A 26,279-nucleotide genomic window follows, 5' to 3' on the forward strand; every position below is an offset into this window, starting at 1 on the left:
TACTGTAAGGCAGCTGCCCAGGGACAGCTAGGGTAAGGGACATAGGTAGGTAGTAGGGAGCATGTATAGAGTGTTCACGTGCACTAAGCATGTAACATATGTGCATAAGGGTGAGCTTGGAGTGTGACTGTTGTACTTTGGTGTATGAGGACTAGAACCCTTTATGGATTTCCTCTACGGGCAGTACACAGGATGGAGGATGGAGGATGGAGGATGAAGAGACCTTGTCTGAAAGTGATTTGCGATGTTTGAATGCTGATTAGGTCCTTTGAAGTGGACCTATCTATTGTGAAAGGAAGGAGGGAGTCAGAATACAGGTATGGTGTGCACCCGGATTGTCAACACCACAATAGCAATGGCACACAATATTAGGAACAACATAATAAAAATAAAATATTGCCTGCTAAATAAGTCTAGATTTTCTACACCTAATTGAATATATATGAACTTTGGCGAGATATATGTATATCTTCAAGCGCATATATGAACTTTGTGAAATATATGTCTATCTTCAAGGTACGTACATGTGGAGTTAGGAAAAGTAAACCTGTACTTTAGTATATGCACTTACCTTTCAATGTTTCGTACCTCAATATTCTGTTCTTGATATTCTTGTATTCTAGGGGTCGATATTCAGTAGATCGATCATAGGGACAGTTTTTGCCCCCCTTTCGCTCCCTTGTTCCCCAGAGGTGTTACTGTAGACAGTTTTTTTAAGTTGCTGAGTAGGAAACACCTCTTTATCCTTTTTTGGCTTTGTCTCATATTCCCCTGTCCTGCAACACTTAGCTTTACTGCCTCTTCCTACTGAGTTTGAGTGATACATGCTGTAGCCTGACCAGTCCGAGGCTATTAAACAAAATGTCATGCACTTCCTCAAAACAGCTGCAGAGACCTCGCTCTGGAATCGACGTCTATTTCTGCCAATCTAGGATAAATACTGGATAGAAACTCAGGTCTTTTTGAAAGTATTCTCATTAATCACTGAAAGTTCCCAACCCACACCTGAAGGATGCCAGAGAATTGTGCCCCTGTTTTTGCTTACAATGTTCACCTCATGCCCCTCTCTGTAACTGTTCCTACTTATTTGCCTTCTGTTTTTCTAGCTGTATATACACACAGTAACACAAGGAAGAGACCACAAAAGGACTCCACATCAGTTCAGTACAATAGCCAGTATTTTAATGAGTAAAACTAGACCAAAATAAGAAAAATCCAATAGGTAGAAGCTAAGGTAATAATTTTTAAAAAATAAACAGTTTTCTAGTGCTTAGGAACAGTGCCAACTGAGGCTATCGCTTTGCGCGTGACCGGGGCAAATCCAAACGTTCAGGCCCACCGTGATGGAGTGCTGGTCATAACACAGGAACTAGTCTCGGCCCACTGAACAGTACCTTGGATAGGTTGACGTCAAGGGTGATGTATGGAGCAAAGGAAGTGATGCTGCACTGGCGATCCCACAAATGTAGGTGATGCGTCAGTTCTGAGCTGCGCAAAGTCGAAGATGCATAGAGAGTCAAGATGTGATGAACATTGGGATGTTGCTTTGTCATCGAACCACTGAGCTGTAGGTGATATGTGCCGCACAGTGCAATGTGTTGGCGCTGAGCTGCTCATAGTCAGAGATGTGTCAGAAACCGAGGACATTGTGTCTCGCTGTTGGCAATGTGATGTCTGTGGTTCATACAGCAGAGGCGATGAATCAGTGTCAAAGGAAATACGCCAGTATCAATCACCGCAACGTCGTTGAGGCATGGAGTTTCTGGGCTGCAGCATAGAAAACTCAATTCCAAGGGCCCAGGACTGGATTGGCACCACTTGACAGAGCAGAACTCACAGCAGGCAGAGTCCAGGTTCTGGTTAAAGGTTAGTGGGTGAAGTCTTTGATATGCCTGACACTTCGGAAACAGGAGGCAAGCCATCAAGCCCTTGAAGATACTTTGGTTCTGGGATTTAGAGATGCAGGTCCAGTCCTACTCACTCCCAGGCAAGAAGCAGCAGGCAGCAGGCAAGCACAGCAAATCAGTTCAGCAAAGTGTGAGCCCCTCCTGGCAGCACAGCAGTCTCTCTTCCTGTTAGAATGTCCTTAGTTTCAGATGTGTTCTGGTTTGGTTGTTACAGAGGTCCAGTAGTTATACCCATTTGGGCCTTTGAAGTAGGGAGTCTTCAAAGAAATACATTTGAAGTGTACAGGACCCTGCCTTTCCTGCCCTGGCTCCAGACTCAGTACAGTGGAAGTGTGCAACCCTTTGTGAGTGGTCAAGACACAGCCCTTTCAGGTGTGTCAGCTCACCCTCCCATCCTGCTCAGGATGACCCTTCAGCATGCAGATGGCAGCTCAGTCACACTTACCTGTCCTTTGTGTATGGTGGTCTAGAGGGAATGCAGGAAGCCAGCTATCAACCACCCCATACATGTATTTTGTAGACAGTCAGAAGGCACCAAATGGTTACAGTAAGAAAATGTCATCTTTCTAAAGGTGGCATTTTCAGAGTTGCAATCTAACAACAAACTTCACTATAAGTTGTATTTTTAAATTATGATTCTAGAGAAACAAAATTTGGAGATCCTAGCTTTTCCCAAATAAACATTACCCCTATAAACTGTAATTAGACAATCCAAATGCTATCCAATGGAAGAGATAGGCCTTGTAGTAATGAAAACTGAGCTTGAGAGTTTTTCACTACCAGGACATGTCAAACTTAAAAGTATATGTCCTACTTTTTAAATACACTTCACCCTGCCCAGGGGCTGTCAAGGGCCTAGCTTAGGGGTAACCTATATGTAATAAAAAGATAGGTTTCGGCCTGGCAAGTAGGTTAACTTGCCAGGTCAAATTGAAGTTTAAAATTATGCACACAGGGTCTAAGGGCTACTTGAGTGGGTGGCACACGCAGTGCTGAAAGCCCACTAGTAGCATGTGATTTACAGCCCTTGCGATGCATTTTACTTGGGACTTATAAATAAATCAAGTGTGCCAATTGTAGATAAGCCAATATTCCCATGTTTTAAGTAAAGTGCATGTGCACTTTGGCACTGGTTAGAAGTGGTATAGGACCCAGATTGCTAAAGCCAGCAATAACACAATCAGCAAAACAATAAAAAACAGGAGATCGAAATGCAAAAAGTCAGGGGAAACCACATCAAGGCTGCCAGGTCTAACAGTGTAATTAAAGAACGTTTCCTCTTTAAAACAAAAAATGCTAACTGGACAATGATTTAGTAAGTATAGCTATGTCCGGTACTGAATTCAAAACCCACATCAAATCCCTAAGGAACTTAAGGCCTTATTTAGATCTTGACGGGACTCCCATCGTCCGTCTGCAGCAGAGTTTACAAGCACTTTACCAAGCTGATGGTGTCCCACCCACTTCATTTAGATGTGGGTTGGCTGAACCACCGTCCGCATAACAACAGTCTGCGGCGAGCCGATTCAGATTTCCCCATTGTGCTGGCCCTGTCCTGGAGGCGGTCTGCAGACTGAGTGAGTCCCTAGTGGAGTAGAGACAGATAACTACTACTTATTCATGTTTAAATGAACATATATGTTGTGGTTGCCTAAAAAATATATGTAGCTAATCTATCATTCCCCTTTTTTTTTACATATCGCATAGCACACAAACAACACACACAAACTATTGAATACACACAGGCACCACAAGCACAACACCCACAACCACCACAACAACATATTTGATTTCTTTAGTGTCAATACAGTTGTCTTCATTTTACCTTGATGCGTAAAATGAACACTAATGCATTACACTTAAGAAACCAAATTGCATGTTAGAGCAATGTAAAAAATGCACGAGACTAAAGCAATTGTCAACACATGATTCATAGCAAGACAAGTGTAAATGAAGCTTACCTTAGAGCCCGGCGACAACTGAGTGGATTAGCCTTGTGGTCAATTAGAAGCAGCAAAGAAAGTACCTGGACAATGAGATTCAAGATAGAAATGAAAAAAAAGGCAAGTGGGAAACAGATAAAAGGTACATTTCTACCTCATTTGCTTCAATTCTACCAACTCAATGTAGGAGGTATCCCCGTCACAGTTTCCTTGACGGAAAGGCACATCGTGATTGGCCCGGCGTAAGTCTTGATTGGACCCCCCCTGCTTTTGCCTATGACGCCGTCGATGTAAGAGAAAAATTCTGGCAGAGACAGTGACACTTCGACAGTCTTTCATCCATAGACCACCAACATCAAAATTGAGCGGGAGAACCGCCAAGTCGGCGGGCGGTAAAACCATTGAAAAAGTGGAATTATAGGACTGTGGGACTATAGGGACTGTGGGACTATAACTGCTAATATATAAATCAGACCCTTAGCCTGCTTTTCTGTCTTTACCTTGAGTGCAAAATGCTGAAGGGATGTGCTTGTGTTTGAATTTGAGGGAACAATACTACAGGTACTCCTAGACATCAAAGATAAATGACATGAATTACTACAATTGAGGCCCACTATCTCCTTAATGTCCTTCGGTCACTCCAACCAATCTTCATTCTCTGGTAGTCTTCTCAACTATGATACATCAGCTCCTCAGTTGTGCCCCATAGGTTCTCAACAACAGATCACACTTCGACCTTCAATCTCTACAGTGGACATTTTTTCAAGTTACTACAGCAAGTCACCTTCTCACCAGGCATTGGGGGAAATCATTGAGCTGGTGCCACCATCCCTGGAGAGAAACACTAAGAGAGCCCAGGAATAATATCAGAAGTGGGTACACTCCCAAGGCTCCCGAGGAGAGCTGTGCTGGTTCTATTTCCTTCTTTGAAGGAGCAGTAGAGATAGAGGTCTGCTCACTCCCAACTGTTTAACTGGGAACGTCCCCTGCCCTAATTAAGATGACGTTATTACTAACAGCTTTTAAAATTCACAATCTCAACCCTTCATCCCGCAAGGGAGCCCAGTCTTCCCCAGAATGGGACACTAGTTTTATGTGGCCTTTGAAACCTCGGATGACTAGCAGGGCAAATATCTCTAGCCAGTATAGCTGCTCCACCACCAAATGTGCGAAATAGGCCATTTAAGGTAAATCCACGATATGATTTATAGAATCAGGAAAAAATACATATGGAACCAACTATGGTCCCAGTGTGAAGAGGGGACCCTATGATGAAGCATGTCGCCCTAAGGTGAGTGAGGGTTCTCGTCTTAACACAGCAGTGCTTCCAAGTTCACTTTTTTCCCTCCTTTTTGTTCTGTTTCTCTTCTTTGTTACCATCCTCGTACATTATGTGAGATGTATAATGTTTCAATACATTATACGACACGCAGGGAACATGAGAAGTACCTTAGGGGCAATGCAAAGGGAGAGGAATGTGGATTGGTAGGAGTACTGATATAGAAAATATATTTTTTTGTAAAATATCCAATATTTTCAGGACTTTCAAAACAGAGAGGGATAGATTGTGTGCGTTTTTCTCTGTTTACGTAAACATCTCTGGAGAAATCTGACTGACATCTCACAATACCCGAATAAAAGTACTTGTACCCAACTATTTATTGGAAAATACATTTATTGGCGGGGTGTTACACCCCAAACACCTCCATGAAGGTATGCCCTGTATGTGTGAGAGGGAAATACATTGGAAATGAAATTCCAATAGAATAAAATATATATTGGACACTCAGAATTATCAAAATGACTAGGAAATCACTTTTAATTGCTTGTTCATCCAAACGTTTGTGGATATTTTGATTAAAGTCCGCTGGGAAACAGGACATGGCACTGATGTATGCAGCCTTTTACACACACCTTGGGATTTTTAGATAGTAATAATATTGTTTACAATACTTAAGGGAGACCACCCAATGCTCAGAGATGGTTGAAAGGTTCATTTGTTTTTTTTGTTTCACTTGCTCCTAGCATCACGTGTAAGTTCTTTGTACGGGTCTACTTCCTCTTCCTGTGGACCATGCTATGTCGGAACACTCCTAGGTGTAGCTGTTAGCAATATAAATAGCCTATCATTTCATATCATATCATATTAATGGTTATACAAATGGCATTAAGCAAGAGTTTTAGTTGCTTAGCTTACCGTAAATTGAGGATTCGAATTTTTTTAGGGTTTTGAGCACAACCATAAATTCCCCTAAACTGAATTTAAGGCATGAACTCACATTTTCACTAGAGCCAAAAGGTTTTGTTTTTTATCTGACAGAGGCCCGCATTGAAGGCGAAGTGTGGCAGTCGGGAGGAGTGTGCTGGGGGCGGTGCCAGTAAGGTGGGTGTGGAAGCCAATCATATACATCCAGTGGTTGAAATGCACAACGTGACACCATAAATCCTGTGATTAAATCTCAGCTTCCCCACTTTACCAAACATTGTGATCCTAGGCTATTGTTTAATTTCACTTTCCCTCCTTTTTCGTCTTTGTCATATGTAAAAGGACTTCAAAATACATGACTTCTGGATGTGTGCTGTACAAAACCTTCTCCTGTGTTTGATTTTATAAACTATAATGTTTTTCATGTATAAAAGGAACGAAGCCCAAAGAGCACGCTTGATAACTGACTTGCATTTTAGTTCATTATTGAAATTATCATTAGAGTGGGGGAAAGAATGAATGTCATCACAAGTATTACACTTAAAATCAAAAACGAAACCGTCAGCTCATCACGCTGAGACTACTATTAAGGCTGGCCTACTAAACTGCAGATCCCTGCCGAGACATGCTGATGACATCTGGTTGCTATTGGTTGATTCTGAATGGGACGTCTTATTCCTTACGGAAACGTGGCTATCTGAGGAAAATATGGCCTCCATATCATTGGCAGTCCCGCCTGGCTTTAAAATAAGTTTTTCGAATAGAGAAAATGGTAGAAGGGGTGGTGGGGTAGCCATTATCTTTAAAAACAAATTTACATTGGCGTCCTCTACTCCTACCACTCTTTCAGGCATAGAGGGGTTACTTTTTTGCCTTCAGATTAATCCTCAACTATCTGTAGCTGGTCTGATTATTTACAGACCCCCGGATTGCTCCTCAACCAACACCTGTGAACTCATGGATTTTATAGTCCAAAGCTCTTTGGCTTATTCATACTTCATTGTAGCTGGCGACTTTAATATTCACGTAGATAGTCCTGATTGCCCCTTGGCCTTGCAACTTATTTCAACACTGGAAGCTGCGAATTTACCCCAAATTATTCTGGAACCTACGCATAAGGCGGGCCATATGCTGGACCTGATTTTCTCCAACATCATGGACATAACCGCCAATCCCCCACAGCCACTGCTATGGACAGATCACTTTTTTATCCCTTTTTCATTCTCTCTCTCTCACCAGCACCGAACAAATGGGAGACGTTCATATGTACGTAGAAAATGGGACAATATATCAGCAGACTCCCTTTGCCCCGCTCTTGCAGCTACCCCCCCGGTTCTGTCTTTGGACGTGAACATTGATGCGGCAGCGTTGAATTCCTGGATAGGAAAAATGGTGGATATCATAGCCCCGGCAACAGTCGCCATATCACGGAGGGAATCCCCCTCCGCCCCTTGGTTCTCTACTGAACTGAGGGGAAAAAAAAGCGACTGTAAAAGGCTTGAGCGACTGTGGCGGGCAAACTACTGCAACTCAGCAAAAACTCGCTATAAAGAAGCCCTCCATGGTCTCCACCAAGCCATAAGGAAAGCAAAAAAGATATTTTTTGCGTCTTCCATTCAGCGAGCGGAGCAATCCAGCAAAGAAGTCTTCAAGATTGTTCAATCTTTTTTTAAGCCCTCATCTATTGAGACTGAAGTCACTCCGTCGGAGAAACTCTGCGAGGATATCTCAGATTTTTTTGATAAAAAAATTGAGAAGGTTTATGCCTCTTTCATTAGCCCCGAGCCCACAGTATTGACGGATATGACCGACATAGTGCTGCCCTCCCCCTCCCTAGCCCATTTTTACCCCATTCCCTTGGCCGAGGCCCTGTTGGAAATAAAAAAATGTAAAGCAGGGGCCCCTGACGACCCCTGCCCGCCTAAGCTTTGGTCAATGATGTCGGAGGCGATCGCTTTACCGCTCTTACACATATGGAACACGTCCATTGCATCAGGCATATTTCCGGACTGTTGGAAACACGCCACTCTCCTTCCCCTGAAAAAGAAGCCAAATGCGGCTCCGGATGATCTAAGTAATCTCCGCCCAATCTCCCTTCTAGCAGCCCCGGGCAAAATGCTCGAAAAATTGATACAACGTCAATTGAATAGATTTATCGAGGACAACGAGATTCTGCATGAAACTCAGTCAGGCTTCAGATCGGGATTTAGCACCGAGACTGCCCTCATTGAGGTGGCTGAGTCGATTAGATGGTCTTTAGATTCAGGAGCATCAGCCATGCTGGTACTCCTGGATCTATCAGCCGCATTTGATACGGTGGATCACGACAGATTGATCTCACGGCTGAAGGATATAGGTCTGAAAGACAAAGCATTGGACTGGCTACAATCCTATCTTACAGATCGTTCCCAGAAAGTAGCGCTGGGCACCTTCACCTCAAAACCAAAACACCTCCAGTGTGGCGTCCCTCAGGGGTCGGCTCTCAGCCCATTACTTTTTAATGTTTACTTAGCCCCACTCTTTACCTTGATCTCAAAATGGGGAGTGATCGCAATTTCGTATGCAGATGATACGCAATTAGTCTTCCCTTTCTCTGACGTATCTGAGGCAGCCTTCAGCAAATTGAGGGGATGTCTTCGGGATATCTCCAGCTGGATGAATACTAACAAATTAAAACTGAATGCTGGCAAAACGGAGGTTGTCTTTTTTGGCAAACATAATCGCCCTCCCTCTGACCTGTGGTGGCCTCCTGAAATGGGTCCCCCCCCCTCCTCCTAGCACCTATGCGAAGAACTTAGGTGTCAGATGGGACGAGGGTCTCTCCTTTTCGTCACACATACAACAAGTCACAACTGGCTGTCTTTTCAAACTTAGGAACCTTCGGAAGTTCCTTGCGCTTTTGCCAGCAGACTGCCGAAAAATGGTAGTCCATGCAACAGTTACATCCAGATTGGACTACGCGAATGGCCTATATCTTGGCCTACCCAAATATTTGGTACATCGCCTGCAGATCGTGCAGAATGCGGCTGCGAGACTGCTAAAACACATCCCTTTTAGACAGCATGTCTCTCCGCATCTACACGACCTGCATTGGCTCCCTGTGGCTAGTAGAATAAAGTTCAAAGCTCTAACCTTGGCGTTCAGAGCACTTAAGGGGTCCTGTCCTGATTACTTAAAACTTAGACTTCCCAGGTATCAGCAGGAGAGGCACCTGCGTTCTAACGCTCGGCTTCAGCTCCTCGTCCCTCGCGCCAAAAAAGCCAGACTCGGTGGCAGGTCCTTTTCTGCTAACACGGCAATACTTTGGAATACCCTGCCGGTCGCCATCCAAGCTGCCACGACTGAATCCTGTTTCAAGAAGCTACTAAAGACCTGGCTATTTGCCCAGAAAAGATAAGCACTCTCCCCCCTTTTTGGTTTTCCTGCCTAACAAGAGTTGCCCACTTAGCGCCGGGACACCTCCTTGTGAGGTAGCTGATCGCGCTTTAGAAATGTCAGTATTATTATTATTATTATTATGTTTGTGCATTCATGTTTGAAAACTATTGCTTTAAAAAATGCTTCTCAATGCACTTATATAATGTGATGCACTAAGGTGAAACGGTTCTGCATGTTAATGAAATACACTTTTTGAATTTTTAAGAGACCTCATAACATTTTTACACTTTTGCTGCAAGATCTTTCTAAAAATAAAGGTGTTTGTAAGGTTGGGAAGTTCAGGATAGCCTAGCTACTGCCTTTCTTTAACTTCAATTTACCTTTCAAATACCTTTAAATAAAATCTTGCAGGTTTATTTAACTTATTTCTTAATGTTAACGCTGAGTCGAGAAAACAGTGGCTCAGTTCTGCTGTTGACCATGGGGACGCATATAAAGGTCAGGAGGACCGCATGCAGCCCCGGGCGTACTTTGACTATCAATGATTTAAGGGATATATTTATTTTTGACTCTTGAAGAATACAGAATTAAAACCTGTAAAATATACATTTGTATTTTATGAAGCAGTATATAGCACCACCAGAAGCACAACTATTAATACGATTTGTAAATTCACACTTCTTGCAGTCAGTGTTGCTGACTCTTTGATAGTTTTATTAGTCATAGTTTTTGTGTTCCATTGATTTTTATGAGCTTGCTTTGTCTGGTGAAAATGTCAATGATCCCATCATGACAGATCTATATTGATGACATGTGACAGCATTATAGATCTCTTCGTGTTTGATAATGATCTCAATTGCAAGTGACCCCTTGGGACGTCCATCATGCAGTTAAAAGACCAGAGGGTTCCGAAAAGCAAATCATATTCTGATCTACATGCTAATACGAAGGGCTAACCTTGACCCTTCGGTGTATGCTTGGAAGACAGACAAATGTGCATTTACCCTAGCAAAAATGAATTCCTTTCTATTGGACAATCCCAGGTATAAGTGTGGCAGAAAGGTGCACTGATTAATTAAAATGTTTTCGTCATTTTTCCTGGTGCAGAAATCTCTTGCTCTGCTCCCTATGGAATAAAGAGTATTTGGGGGTTTATCACACAATTTGCAAAGTTGCACCTCCCTTTTCTGGCACTAAATGTAGGTGTCCGCATATTCTGAGGATTTGCGAACATCCACCAAGTTATGGGAGTTTAATGATATCACAATGTTCATTCTCCCTCATCCCTATTCTGAGTGCATTCAGGTTAGATCCCTTAAAATTGGCCTGACTACCTAGTGCAGTCTACTAAGTGAAGAGATTCTCACCGGAAAGCATGGAACTCAATCAGTATTGCCTACTGAAGAAGAATCTATTTAGGTAAATCAGTGACCTGCACCCAGACAGGTGGTTGCAGAGGTCAAGCTAATTGTCTTTTCCAGGGTGAGTAACTATTAGGCTCACCTTGGAGAGAAACACACATTATGCAAAGACATAAACTTTACCAATAACTTTCAAAAGGAAAGATGTGCAGCTGCTCAGAAATGACCACTATTGAATTAGTGGAAGTTTCTGCATTTCCTGAAAATGATTCTGAGTTAACACTTGAGTATTTCCTAGAGGGAACCTGCCTGGACTTCCTTCTACTGGTGTTGGGGAATCAACCCTATGGAATGCGGTTTAAGTTCTCTTGTTCTACGCCGCTCCAAAATAAATACCTCCTAGAAGCTGACGTCTGCTTTGCTTTTGCGAAGTCTTTCCACCAACAAAAAGATTAATAATTGATACAAGGCAAATGGTATTTTTAAGTTGTTTGTCAAAGCTTGTGTAGGTTAAGTGTCTCTTATTTGAAAGGAAAAATCAATACCTCACATTTTCCTCTTTATTGATTCCTTTGATGCCCGTTGGCCCTCTATAAGAGCACTTTTATCTCCTTGCCATACATCATATCTGCTCATCTTTTACCAGTTAGTCTGAAGTAATAACGTAAAAGTATTTAGCATTGACGTAGGCTGTGCAGTATTAACTATTAAATATGCAGTACATTGTCATGTAAAGAGCAACGCGTAGGATAAAACTAATAGGCTCCTTTTAAATAGGATCTGCTTATTCTAGGACCATAAACTGGGATAAATGCATCCTCGATTGCACAAAAAATTCTCAATCCCAGGTAATCACTACACTATTTCGAGTTATCCTATCGTTTTGTGCGTCGCTACTGATAACGTGCAGATCGGGATTCACTGCATGTGTTTTCCGTACATTTTCCATGTTTCCATCTTTCCGATCAATTATACCTTTCCCAATTTCAACAGGTATTACCGGGCACAATGTGCATGACAAAAACTTGCAGGTGTTCAGTATTGGTCTGTAATTTGCAGTACTTGGATCGGGTGCAAACACCGTACGCACCTGCTTCTCATATACCTGAGCAACTGCTATGATGGCCCCAGACTTTAATGCAGTGGTCTTCAAACTTTTTTATTCCGCGCCCCCCGCCCCCCCCCCCCCCCCCCCCCCCCCCCAGTGTAGAAAAACAATTCGCCGGGCCCCCCCCTCTAAATATTTCACAATCATTTTATTTAACTGGCAATGTTTAAATATGTCTAGACTTATTTAAACATTGCAGCTAAGTTCTGTCACTGTTTTAGAAATGCAAACAAATACATGATTTCCAAACATACTATTCCGGTGAGGCAGGCCTTACTAATGTGCAATTATCCAGTGTGGTTATTCAAAATGGCAGTGTGGGCCTTGGAGAAAATTTGAAGTCCCTTGCCTTTTGACACCTTTTCCCAGCCAGGATTTAAATGACAAAGGATGTGAATGATGGCCCATTACAGACGTGCTGACTGCTGCTTATTTTTTGAGGCTGAAAACAAAGCATAATGTTTCCTTTGGCCAGAGCCTGGCGCCCCCCCTGAGATCACTCGAGGCACCCCTAGGGGGGCCCGCCAACCAGTTTGAAGACCTCTGCTTTAATGTAAAGGCTGTTTGCCATCTTAATGTATTTTGGCGACCACCACTGGATCATCAGTAATAATGTGTGCCCGTGGCTACCATAGCATTTGGACCTAGGTCGCATGTGGTGCCTTGGGCTGTCCTGTTTTTTTGGCAAGCATCAGTTTAAATTCTGAGACTTGTAGTGTTGTGGACCTCATTTTATGTAGAGATCTAAGAGCAATGAAGGGCAGGGAACATTGGCTAGGAGGCTGGACGTGGCAAAGTATAGGACCCGTGGTTTGCAACCACTTGACAACCCTTATTTGAGCCGGCTGCCAAGCACTGCATGGGAACTTCCCACTCACACACTGTCACTGTGTGCCACACGATACCAGCTCTATTGGCATGGTCACCCACTGGAGAGCTAATATCACATGGAGAGCACCATGTTAGTTGGAAACACCTACAAACAGTAGGTCTGCAATTTGTTTTTGGAGGTTCTGTGGGGATAAATGATCCCATTGTGCATTTTCACAGTCTCTCAGGATGAGGCAGAGGGCTTCAGAAGCATTTTATTTACTGTTTGGGGAGGTTTAACGTTTCTACCCATACAGGCTGGGCATACAATTCCACGTTACCTACCAAGTACCACCTCCTTGAATCTCCTTCCCAGGCTGTGACAGTCAGAAAGCCTTGCCCATTTCAAACTCCTTTGAAACCCCACCTACTTGCTCACATGGGCATCACGTTTTCAAAGTTGGAAGGTCTGAAGTATCATACCCTGGTCCACCTTAGTTGCAATCTGCAATGGCTCAAGACTATAAACAAATGAGTGCCTGTCAAGTTGTAAGGACTTTCATTTGATACATATCTGATTTATCCAGCTCCATACTTCTAACGGTAAAACTGAGGGGCATAATTACAAAAAAAGCGTGCGAAAAGTGCGAAGCTGCGCGCTCTGACATTTTTAAAACGCAGGGATGTGCCATATTCACAAGATAACAGTGCACCCCTTTGCTTCCCCTAGTGCAATCGCAAAAAAAGCAGACCAATGCAGGCACCCTGCCGCCATGTTGCAAGGGTGCCTGCGCTGTAGGGGTGTTTGTTTATGTGCAGAAAGGGACTCCTTCTTGCAAACAAACAATCTATGTGTGCGGCACACAAGAAAGTGCAAAAAATGAGGAAAAATTAATGATTCCTCCTCCTATTGCACTTCTAATGCCTGGACTGTTCCCATGAGGCACAGGGTCAAGACTGATTTGCATATGGCTGGGTACAAACTGGAATGGCATGGTGAACAAAACAACGATGGATTTAGGCCCAGATCTCTATACTGGGGCAATTGTATTACATTGTTCTGCATTCTGTCCATCAACTGTTGTTTTTGTAGTAGGGGTGGGAAGCAAAATCTGCTCTGCCTGTGAGGTTTTGCCACTGTGCGCTCTGCTTCGAGCACAGAGTTTGACGAAAAGTACACCGACTGCCATATGGCAGAGTTTAAAGGCACGCCCACCCCTAACCAATCCCATTGCTTAACACATTCTACAGCTCTGGGGAGGTTTCTCTATGAGTTTGAGGCCTACTTGTGTCACAGAGAATGCTGAAGTGTTGGTTGGCTGTGGAGCTCACGCATGTACCTTTCTGCAATCTTTCCTGAGTGGCTCCTACAGCAGGTGGGTCGGGCCATGGTGCTGCCACTGGTCAGTATAATACATTTGCAATTCCATGACAAAACGGTGTGATCAAGTTCTGCAGCTATGGCATTGGTAATCCCGAGTTTTCCAGGGAAAGAATGGTAGGATGTTGTTTACACAATGGTGGTTTATTATGAACATAAGGGATTGGAAGTTGTTGCTCATCTCACCTCAGCTCTGCTCAGCTATATTATCCACTTTGCCCTTGTTACTATCCACTAAATGTCATGCTGCCTAGAGCCTGCCTTTCACACCTTCCTCTTTCTCACACCCTTGTTCGAAATTCCATTGTTAATGGGGGGATGTCATGTCAAGGTGCTTCCCACCAGACCGAAATGATCTATCTGTGAAAGGCCAGTCGTGCTTCTAAACTCTGCCCTCATGGCCAATGCTATACACCCAACAATGAAAGTTCACGTGTCAAAAGTCTAAGCATTTGTGTAATAAAGCTGCATTGTAAATGCACATTGCTAAATATAAACCGTTGGGACTTTTGGCTTGCTAAGTGCTGGGAGCTGGATTGATTACATTGCATTACATTGGGGGAACAATCCCCCAGATTCATCAAGAACACATTTTTCGATTCCTTAATAGCGAAAAATACTGATTCGCTATTTAGGAAATAGCAAAATGCTATTCAACAGGAAATCACTTAAAAAATAGCGATTTCTAATAATTCCTTAATTGCGACTCGCAAATTGCGAGCCGCAATTAATGAATATCTCCCCATTCATTCCTATGGGCTTAGAGGCCCATAGGAATGAATGGGAAGACCATCTCATTCGCAAATTGAGATTGGGATTTTAAAGGTGCAGGGGTGTCCAAAGGACATCCTGTTGCTTCCCTGAAATTGATGTGTTCACATATGTTGCGCACACACATGCCCTTAGGGCATGTGTGTGCGCAACATGAAACTTTGAAAAATGCACTTTAGTGCATTTTTCAAAGTTTTTGCTATTTACCACGTAGTTAGACTTCGCGGTAAATAGCGGCCCCAGATTGCGAATTGGCAATTTAAAAATGGTTCATGAATTGCATTTAAGGAATCTCAAATTGAGATTCCTTAAATGCAATTAATCGCAATTTAGCGATTTCTAGAATTGCGATTTTTGCATTTGGAATGATGAATCACAAATGAAAAAAATAGCGCTCGCAAAGGGCCAGATTCTCAGAATCTGGCCCTTTGCGAGCCGATTTTAGTTTGATGACAGTGCACCCCTCTGTTTCCCCTAGTGCAATCGCAAAAAAAGCTGCCCAATGCAGGCACCCTGCCGCCATGTTGCAAGGGTGCATGCGCTGTAGGGGTTTTTGTTAGTGTGCAGAAAGGGACACCTTCCTGCAAACAAACAATCAATAATGGTGATTTGCTCTTTCTATGTGTGCTGCACACAAGGAAAGTGCAAAAAACTAGGAAAACTTAATGATTCCTCCTCCTATCGCCATTCTAACGCCTGGACTGTTCCCATGAGGCACAGGGTCAAGACTGATTTGCATATGGCTGGGTACAAACTGGAATGGCATGGTGAACAAAACAACGATGGATTTAGGCCCAGATCTCTATACTGGGGCAATTGTATTACATTGTTCTGCATTCTGTCCATCAACTGTTGTTTTTTTAGTAGGGGTGGGAAGCAAAATCTGCTCGGCCTGTGAAGTTTTGCCACTGTGCGCTCTGCTTCGAGCACAGAGTTTGACGAAAACTACACCGACTGGCAGAGTTCAAAGGCACGCCCATCCCTAACCAATCCCATTGCTTGACACATTCTACAGCTCTGGGGAGGTTTCTCTATGAGTTTGAGGCCTACTTGTGTCACAGAGAATGCTGAAGTGTTGGTTGGCTGTGGAGCTCACGCATGTAGCTTTCTGCAATCTTTCCTCAGTGGCTCCTACAGCAGGTGGGTCGGGCCATGGTGCTGCCACTGGTCAGCATAATAAATTTGCAATTCCATGACAAAACGGTGTGATCAAGTTCTTCAGCTATGGCGTTGGTAATCCCGAGTTTTCCAGAGAAAGAATGGTAGGATTTTGATTACACAATTGTGGTTTATTATGAACATAAGGGATTGGAAGTTGTTGCTCATCTCACCTCAGCCCTGCTCAGCTATATTATCCACTTTGCCCTTGTTACTATCCACTAAATGTCATGCTGCCTAGAGCCTGCCTTTCACACCTTCCTCTTTCTCACACCCCTGTTCAAAATTCCATTGTTAATAGGGGGATGTCATGTCAAGCGAGCTTCCCGCCAGACTGAAATGATCTATCTGTGAAAGGCCAGTCGTGCTTCTAAACTCTGCCCTCATGGCCAATGCTATACACCCACCACTGAAAGTTCACGTGTCAAAAGTATAAGCATTTGTGTAATAAAGCTGCATTGTAAATGCACATTGCTAAATATAAACGGCTGGGACTTTTGGCTTGCCAAGTGCTGGGAGCTGGATTGATTACATTGCATTACACTGGAGGAACAATGTTTATAACACTTGAAAAATGACATTGATTTGCTTTTGAAACCTTTTAGCTCAACAGTCTGGACAGTCCTGTCTATTGGTTTGCACCTTTGGTTTAAAAAAAACACTAATATACCATGTCATCACTCTTTGTCGGCACAGTTAGATTCCGTGTATGTCACTGTCCGCTTCATCACTCGCTCAAAGCCCAGCCACATTAAGCCACATTCATACCTTACATTTTTTGCGCCAACCTGAAAAAAACAGCAGAGCTGAAAGAGACATATATCTTTAAGGGCCCTGCTATTGGAAGGTTAAATAAAGAGAAAAATAAGTGTTTTTCACACTTCTATCATTGGGTATACTTGTGCTACAATTGGGTTATATGTGTGCTACATTTCGGCTCCTTTTTCTCTGGTGGCCATCTTAGGAGACTTTTTTTGTTATGAAGCTCCATAATATCCTTATTTACTGTAGTGTCCTCAGTAGAAAATGCTTTCAGTTTTCCACTTCGATTCCATCAAGACGAGGTTCAGATATGTCACACTTTTGGCATAAATTCAGCATGTTAGCACTCTAAAGCTCATTAGAACACGGAGGTAAAGCTACTGATCACCAGGGCAGTCTGCTGCTGGTGTTGAATGTGTTTGTTTCAGTCTGTATGTCCGAATGTTTTAATGAAATAGAAGAGGGAGATATTTGAGAACATGTGTCTAATTTTTCTTTCTATGGCACTAACCATCATTTCTATGACAAAATAAACCCCCCTCATTATTTCTAAATTAAATGTTTTAAGTTTTACAAGTTGGATTTGATCAAGATGGCTTCAGGTGTGCCATACCTTTGTCATAAGTAAGACTGTTAGCGCTCTAGTAGCTCTTTAGAACACTCAGGGAGGCTGCAGTAGAAAACAAGGGAATCAACTGACAGGCTGATCCTGTTGGAAGTACATGTTTTACTGAGATTGCCAGACTTCATTCACCTATGGCTGAGAAAGATGGTGTGAATTTACAGGAAATAGGCTCTCATTTTAGCTTCTGGAGCACCTTCCAGTACCTGCAAGGGAAAATAATGAGAAAACAGTTTTCTCTCAAACATGGTTAATGAAATCCTAGTAGGAAAAATCCTTATTGATCCCACGGATAGGCAGTTACACCACAAACGGGTCAGAAGAGATTGGCTCCAATAAAACACGTTTGGCCAAGGGCTCATGTTCCCAAAATACCAAAAAGTCAAATCCCATGTGTAGTTAGGAACACTGAGCCAATCAGAGCACAGCATGCACACCAAACGTAGTGATAATGCACTCCCCAAGCCAGATATGTGGACACATACATACTGACCCACACTAGCTCTCCATACGGTTGAGAGCCACCTGTGTCCCCCTTATCAGATGGTTGTATTTATGGTTCATGAGTAGACCCAGATCGACATGCTTTACAAGAATGTGTAAGCGTTTTGTTGAACCTCAAGAACTGTATATATTACTGGCCAAAAATTCTGTACATTGAGGCTGTCTTCAGACACAGTTCTGTTAATGCTTTCCTAGCCACTGAGTTTAATTAAACCAAATTGTTACTTTTTTGCACAACTCTTGTCTTTTCATTTTTTCACGGTAAATTCATATCTGAGCAACACTATCATGTATATCGGTCCCAAGATGGTTGCCAGCACACCCAGGCTGAAGTGCTGACAGCAAATCAGATCTCACCATGATAGCTGTGCTTAGGCTCCACCCAGCTATACAAATTTGGGTTTCCTTTAATATTTCGAAAACTACTGAATGAATTTACACCAAATAACAAAAAGCATGCTTTCTAGATCAAGAGATACTTTTCTGCCAAATTTGTTGTAATTCCATCCAGTGATATGGGCTGTTGTCATGTCTAAAATCTCTAAGGGAATTAACATGGGAAATGCACTTTTTTTAACCCCCCCCCCCTTTTCTTGGTACCTACATGACAGATCAGTCCGAAACTTTCCATGCGCAACTTGAATCGTGGCACACTTTTTGGGAAAATGATATAATATTAGCCCCCGGGACTCCATCTCCTGGGGCCGCTGCAAGTCTGATGTTCCAGGGATCCCATTCCTTGGGACACAAAATATGGCTCTGTTGTTATTTATCTGCCTGTGAGAGTGGGGCAGTAGATACTAGTAGCCTGATTTGCAAAGAGCCTCTGCACTCGTGGCAGAGGCCCCGCAGTCGTGGGGGAGTCTCCGCGCTTGGGGCAGAATATTGATTTTCTCACCCCTTGACAAAGCTAATAGGTCTATCTTCATATATTGATGTGGTGACCCATTAATCATTCCAATAGGCTTGTCTTGTATATTGATGGAAGTAGACCTTCTTTAAAATGAAATCCCTTTATATTGTGATGAACGCTCTCATTGGCTGGCCATGCACAGGATTTGGCTGCCCGCAGTGAGGTTTGGGGCAGGGCTTGTCCGCCACAGGCCAGTGATGCTATAGTTCGGTCTGGTAATAATATCTTACTTTACATAAAGAAAAACCTATACATTCACTAAAATGACAACGTTTAAAAGGACTGTATAGTTAAATTGGGTAATAAGATCTTACTTTACAGTAAAATAACCTCAGAAATCCACTGACAAAACCAAAGATTAAGGTGAAATTATAGTTAGACCTGGTTATAATGTTTTACTTTACATTTGAAAACCCCTAGAAATTTACCGAAAAACCCAGAGGAGGTCAAAGTGACATTATACTTACGTGAAAATTTCAGGTCAAACATACAATTTTATTTAAAAAAAACACTGAAATTCAACAGTTACAGTTCACTGAGCTAACTATAACTTGTACCCCACCATGCACTGCTTATGACCTCACATATTATATCACTAATGCCATGCTCAAAGATATGCTGGATGACATCACTGATGGCAGCTCAAATTACATAATTGATGGCATCACTGATGACTTCATCCAATGACTGACAGTTTACAGTAAATTGTGTTTTTGTTTAATGTTCTATACTATTGCTTTTGAACTGCTAATGAGTGTAATCCTTTTCAAATTTAACAACATGCTTGACATCCTAATAGGGCATGTGGAAGGTGTGGGCTCCTAATGAAGTGTTGTTCACAGGATAAAAGCTGTGCTTCATAGGGGCTTCACCAACTAAGAGGGTTTGAGAGTCTGTAGGTAGTGGGCTCTACTTCAAAAGTTGTGCACACAATGATGACTGTGCATAGCAGAAGCTTGGCTACCTAATTGAGCTCGATAATATTTTGCAGGTGGGCAGTCTCCTTTTAATGAAAATGTGGTGGTATCTTTTCAGGATAAAGCCAACTCTGGTAAGTATTTGTTTTTAATTGGTTTGCAATATTTACTAACCTTTCTAATATTTAGTGATGAAAGGAGTGGTAAAGCTAGAAAATACCCTCCTTAAATTATGTCTGTACTGCAATAAGTAATTTAGAAATACACTAATACAAGTGAAATCATGTTTTTGTTCCTTGATGTGTAAAACCTGCTAAGCGTATTATTTCTAAAAACAGAAAGCCATCACCCACCGAAAGGCTGGCATTGCTCCATCATAGACCTCTTTCTAAAAACGGTCTGATTGTGTACATATGTAGGCCACTAACCATATTGAACAGGAGTTCATAATGTTGGTATAGTTTTATGTTTGGTGATAAATGGTGCAGCTAGTTTAGAAGATCGTACGGACTGTCAAGAGAAGTCAATGGAGTTCCATCGGAATGAGGTGATGTAATTATATTTCTTCAGAACCTGGATGAGACAAGCTTTGGCATGCATGATGCCCCTATGGGGTGTCAGTCTGGAGATTTGGAGGCCTTTGAGCTGGGTGCTACTACACTCGAGAGGCAAGTGTACATAGACTTGCACAGTAGTTTTAAATTGCTTTCTGGAAGAAACGGTTTCGCTTTCTTTAGAAGTTGAGAGTCGGTACCAGGCTCTTTCATTATTTGGGTAGTGTGTTCCTTTACAGTAATGTTGGGGTCCAGGGAGCATCCAAGTGACCTGGATTTCAATGAAAGTTGGGGTTAAAATCCATCAAGGATCCTGACATTGAGCAGTTTGGTACTGCTTCTTGTTTGATGTCATTGGTAAATAACCAAAATTCTATGCTGATTTAGTTGAGTTTTAGCAAGGCGCTGGACATCCACACTGGACGATGGGAAGGCAATATCTAAGGTGTTGGATGTCCGAAGCATAAGGGACTGTCAAATACAGCCCTGTATCAGCAGCTTTAGTGTATCCGTGCTTTAGGACCAGCTTATTGTTTCCCAGGATGTGTGTATCTCTATAAAGCAGGGGAGTTGTTCCATGCAATGGAAGGTGTTGAGACTATCCCGGGTCACCTGCAAAGACTCCCATTAGGTCCATTTGCATTCCTGGGCCCACCCATTGGCCCAAACAGTGCTTTTTTACAAAGTGATGGCTCTGCATGTGTAGTCAGCCCTCATCTAGCATTCATTGAGCTTCAGGGGCTGTCATTTATTCTATGTTTGTGCCTCAATGTCTCTTTTTCTGATAGGAAGGAAAACCGCTCCTCATCACCTTGCTAAGCAATAGGTTCTTTATTAGCCCTCTAGATATCTCCCTTTGTCAGGTCACACTTTCCATTTCAGTCCATTGTTTGACCCATTTCCAAAACGTATCCCGGGGCCAGTGGGTGGTTTCTACGACACAACTAGCAATCTTTTCATTGTCAATAAAGCTACATTTGTGAAATACAAGTCCACTTTCTTGGTTTTTGGTAGTGGGAATTCCCCCAACAGGGATAACCCTAGTGTTTATAGTGCTGCTCTCCCAGTAGCGGTCTCCATAGGATCTGTTTTTCCTCTTCAGTATTGGCTTATTTTGGGATAGCTCCACACCATGTGGTAGAAAAATGCACTCTTATGTGAATATCTAAAGGATGTCACTGTTATTGATTCTTACATCTTGCTTAGATTTCTGGGGATGAGATAAGTGCCTTTGTAGAAAATTGAGCTGTATATATTTGAAATGGGAGTTGCTTGAGACTTTTTGTGTAAGCCAGGCTTTCTCCAAACGTGTCGTCAAGTTCCTTGCAAAGGTCTGTTTACCGTCTAGGTTTCAAATCCTGTTCATGTGATGTTGAGGAGAGCCCTATGAAACCAGGTCATCAGTCTTTTCCATGCTTCACTGTGTACATTAGTTGTAGTACTTTATGAATAGGCGGTGGGGTTTTAGGTTTAAACCTATAATAACTGATAAAACCCCACTGAAAGAGAAATAGCCCTCATCAGTGAAAACATATAAACACTGAAAAAACACCTGCACAACCACAAACTAAATGCCATTCAAAGGAAGGAAAAAGAGAGTGAAAGAGTATTTCTTTTCATCCTGAAGGGGCCAAAACAATGTAACTTTGTTATACAAGCTAGCATTAAGAAAGGCTGCTTGAGTTTTGTTGTTTAGGGATTTCACAAAAATATTGTTTCTTCTTCCTTTTTCTTTTTTCAGTTTTGTGAGTCTTTGGTCTGAAGATGCAGGGTTTAAAGTCTCATTTAATTATTTTATAAACTGTAGAGAATCAGGAAATATCAAAATCATATTTGATATTTTGGCTGCATTTGATTATTTAACTGATAGGTAAAATGGCTGGTTTCATAAGAATCTTTCCTAATATGTGTCATCACATTTACCCACAGAGAATGGGTAAAAAACCCTTAATTCAGCAGCCCCCATATTCTAGTGGGTCAGTATTGATAGTAGGTGAATTGCCAACACCTCAGGCTTTAAACATTCAATGCAAGATATAGTGATGTATGAGAAATGGCTTGCAATGTTGCATAGAAATGTCCCTTCACCACCAAATGCATTTGAAGTCAACGAAATCTCACTGTGGTACTCTGTACAAGTTCTAGATCCCTTCAGGAAAGGGGAATTTCCTCCGTTCTTCATTTTTGACCGCTTCAATAACTGAGGGTATAAGCGCCCATCTCAATACAAATGCTGCAGAACCTGCCCTGAGAATCGCAATCTTCAAGTGCACTAGTATTGGCACGGAAAGCTATGTCAGTGGCTAGAGTTAACAAATTGTGTACTGGCTGTTTTGGCGTTGTCTGTCCCAAGTGCTGTTGTTGAGAGGGCCTTTTCAAAGAAGTTTACATGGGAAGGAAAGAGCGAGCGCACATGACTAAAGACTCACTGAAGAAGTCTTGTATGGTGTACTAGAATAAGTTTACTTTGTAAAAATCTATTTGGCCCTCATATACACAATACGTACACTGTCTATATACCATGTTCTATCAGTGCAGAAAGCAAGCAATAATAAAAGCAAAACGTTTCATAAACACCGGAAAAACACCTTTTCTGTTGTTTTTAGTGGTGCAAAAATGTGTAAACACTGATAACAACTGTTTTTTTAAGGTCTTGAAATCACTGAAAAAACCCCACCAAAATTTACCAAAAATAGAAACTGAAAACAGGAAAGCCTATTTATGAACTTGACCCTTGGAGTCCAACTTGTCCCACTCGCTTTGACACATATTTTGTATTGCTCCATATTATAGAAATGGTCCCTTAGGAGATTCTAAACCTCCATCACTTCTTTAAGGAATCTTGAGGCATTCAGGTTATAACTGTCGCCAATCTCACCTCTGTCCAAGTGTTCAACTTCAGAGCAGTGTGAAATCCTTGAGTCCACTGTCTGCATCAGGTAACGGAGCTGGCTCTTCAGAGCTCTGTGGAGGCACCTTTTCCAACACAATTTCAATTCAATTCAATTTATTGATATATGATATGAAACTCAATTGAGATCCACATAAAAACATGGCATAAAAAGCACCAAATACAGATACATAAAATCCATAAAATACACTCTATTAAATCAGAAATTAAATGAAGGATTCATGTCCATTAATACAAATCTTGGAAACATTTAAAAAAGTTAAAAAATTCTGTAGCAAAACATTTCATTGGGGGGGTTATGAATAGCTTCTACTAAAGAGTTGGCAGACAAAATACTTAATTTTCAACAAATTGGTCTCACTCACTTTCAGCGGTGAGCCATTAAGGCAGGGCATACAAATAAAACGTGGGCAGTAGCCTGGGTCGAATTATTACACAAGTTACACTTTTCTGAGGAACCATACCATCTAGTTAATAATTTTTTCAAAGGGAGGAGATCCTGCCTCAAGAGAAACCAAAAGCGCCGTAAGCCATGAGGAAGGTTCCAGGAGGCATCAGGTTGCATACGTTTAAGTAAACAGGAATTAATAACAGAAGAAGCACCTTTTCCAACACATCACAGCAGTTTGCACCAATCTAGGCCACCCTTGAATTCCCACCAACATATAAGTCACTATCTCCTCTGCATGTGTTCTTTAGAGAACCCTGTTATCTGTGCCCTGTCCCCCCAACATGCTAGATTTGTACTACCTCTCCATGGAGGGCGTGTGATGAGGTCTAACTGCTCTAGGGATGGTACTCCCTGGGCAGACGTGCTCTGGCTGGTCTTCTCAAACCACACTAACTGGGCTTTGATGATCCCCTAAAAACACAAACCCACAGCACTCCACCAATGTGCCTTTACTTTGAGAACACAGTTTACAGGCGCACCTCCACAATTTCTCAACATAAATTCACAAAGCCCTAGGCTCATGGCCCCATCATATAACTTTATTACGAATATAGGGTCAGGGGACAGTGGATGTGTAATCGTTCTGTAAGATCTCTCCTTCTTTGGAATGCAGAGCCTATTTACCAGGAGAGGCTCCTTCATTATAGTGAAGGAGCTTTTTCCCACTAAAAAATGCCCCAGAAAATAAAAATAAAATGGTAACAAAGTTTATTTATTGCCATTTTATTTTTCTTCAACCCGCCCCGAACAGCGTGTTAGGATGGGGCGGGGCAATTGCTACTGGGTGGCAGCAGGGAGCTGTGTACTTATGTTTAGAGTGTACATGTCCCTTTGGCAGGGCGTCTTGCGACAACCAGCCAGACATGTGCATTTCAAACCTTTCTAACCTAGCTGTCTTGGACAGCTGGGTTAGAGAGCACACAGGCCTCCAGTACTCTTAAGAGCACTGAGAGAGGCCACTTCTTCCAATCCTGGTGCTTCTCTCATGATGGTTAACAGGATGAGAGCAGTGATAGGGTTGGTTAGGTGAGTTGGCTGGGTCTCGTATTAGTGCCTGGAGGAGGTAAGACTGGAACATCAGAGCGAGAAGGACGTTGTTCGGCAAGTCAGGAAGGTATGTGGCTTTTTCTTTCATTTATTTTTCTATCCCCCATTCGCCCGGCTCACCACTCTCCTTACATGCCAGCCGTCACTGCTATTTTACTTTCTTTCCATGTGTCTGCTCTGCTTATGGCCCCCTCTGCTATGGTGAATGTTCAAGTGTGTAACCGCTAGCTAGGTTAGTGGGAGCTAACCTTGCCTCGTATTCCCAGGCCGGGAGTACTTGCCCGCCAATCTCTCACCCCTTAGCCTAGTCATTGGTTTCACATTCTTTACTGGCAGAAACATAACCTGCCCTAAAGATAAAATGTACAACTCATCCACATTACTGGAGCATCACCAAAGCACCATCAAAGACCAGCATTGTCAGCTCTATAATTAACTGTGTGTTCAAACTTTGTTGATATCAGCTGAACGAGAGTAATGTGGGGAAAGATCAGTGTTCCATGCGTAGGCTGTTTTGTAGAGTAGCCAGTTAGAAGGATGAACATCTGTACAGTCGCTCTATGATCATGTCTGAAGCGTTGCAGCTCCTAATAAGGTTTCCATTCCTCAGCACTGTTGTCATCCGGACTTCCAAGAATAACACATTCATTTTTCATAAAATTAAATTCGATTTTTGTACAGAATTATCTGTCTGAAGCCCATCCTATGTCCCATTCTACACAAATTCCATCTTAATTCTTTTGAACCTGAAAACTGGGGACACTACGTAACTGGTACTCCTGTAAAGCACGCTGATACCTTCTGGTCGAGTTCGCGCTATATATCTATAAAACATTATGAACAGTAACGTTAAGTAACATTAAAGGTTTTATGAACATAATATTCAATCCTTGTGGAAAATTTTTTCTATTCAATTGCCATTTAATTATAAGAAAATCACACTTCAACATAAATTCATTTTGTCAAGGAATATTTATTTTACGCCACTTTAGTCTACTCCCATACGCGTGCTACTTGAAAACACTGTATGATTACAACCACAAATCTTCCAGAACTGCAACAGCAGCAGTGGATGCTTACCAAGAGGTGTTGTCGGTGGTCTTTGCCTAGCTCACCCCACAAGACTCCATCAGTGTGCCTGAGGATATAGCACTTGCCGGCCCTTTGGTCAAGTGAGACCACCTTTCCTCTTGGTCAAGTGAAGCCACTTCAGATGTGTGTGACAGTTATTGAAATTCAATTTGGGTCTGTTGATGACACAGTAGGGTGTGTGGCTGGCATTCACAGGGGGCTGCCTGCATTCTGCTACTGCACTACTGCCCACCCGAGGCCGCAGGAACACAGCACACCTTCATTTGCAAACAAAAGAGGAATTGGTAGCAAACAGAATGCACCAACAAGCCACTGACTGTGGCACCAAAAGGCGCAGACTCTTGCCGGCCAGCTGGCTGTTAATGGGTGGGTATTAATGTTGCAAATCAGCATTGCTTGGGAAGAGGCTTCTCTGGACGGAATGGATTTGCCTCGTGTGAACCAGAGCTCAATGCAGTGAATGAGGTAGATGCGCAGCCCATG

Source organism: Lissotriton vulgaris, chromosome 4_1, assembly GCF_964263255.1.
Source record: "Lissotriton vulgaris chromosome 4_1, aLisVul1.2, whole genome shotgun sequence".
Taxonomy (NCBI): Eukaryota; Metazoa; Chordata; class Amphibia; order Caudata; family Salamandridae; genus Lissotriton; species Lissotriton vulgaris.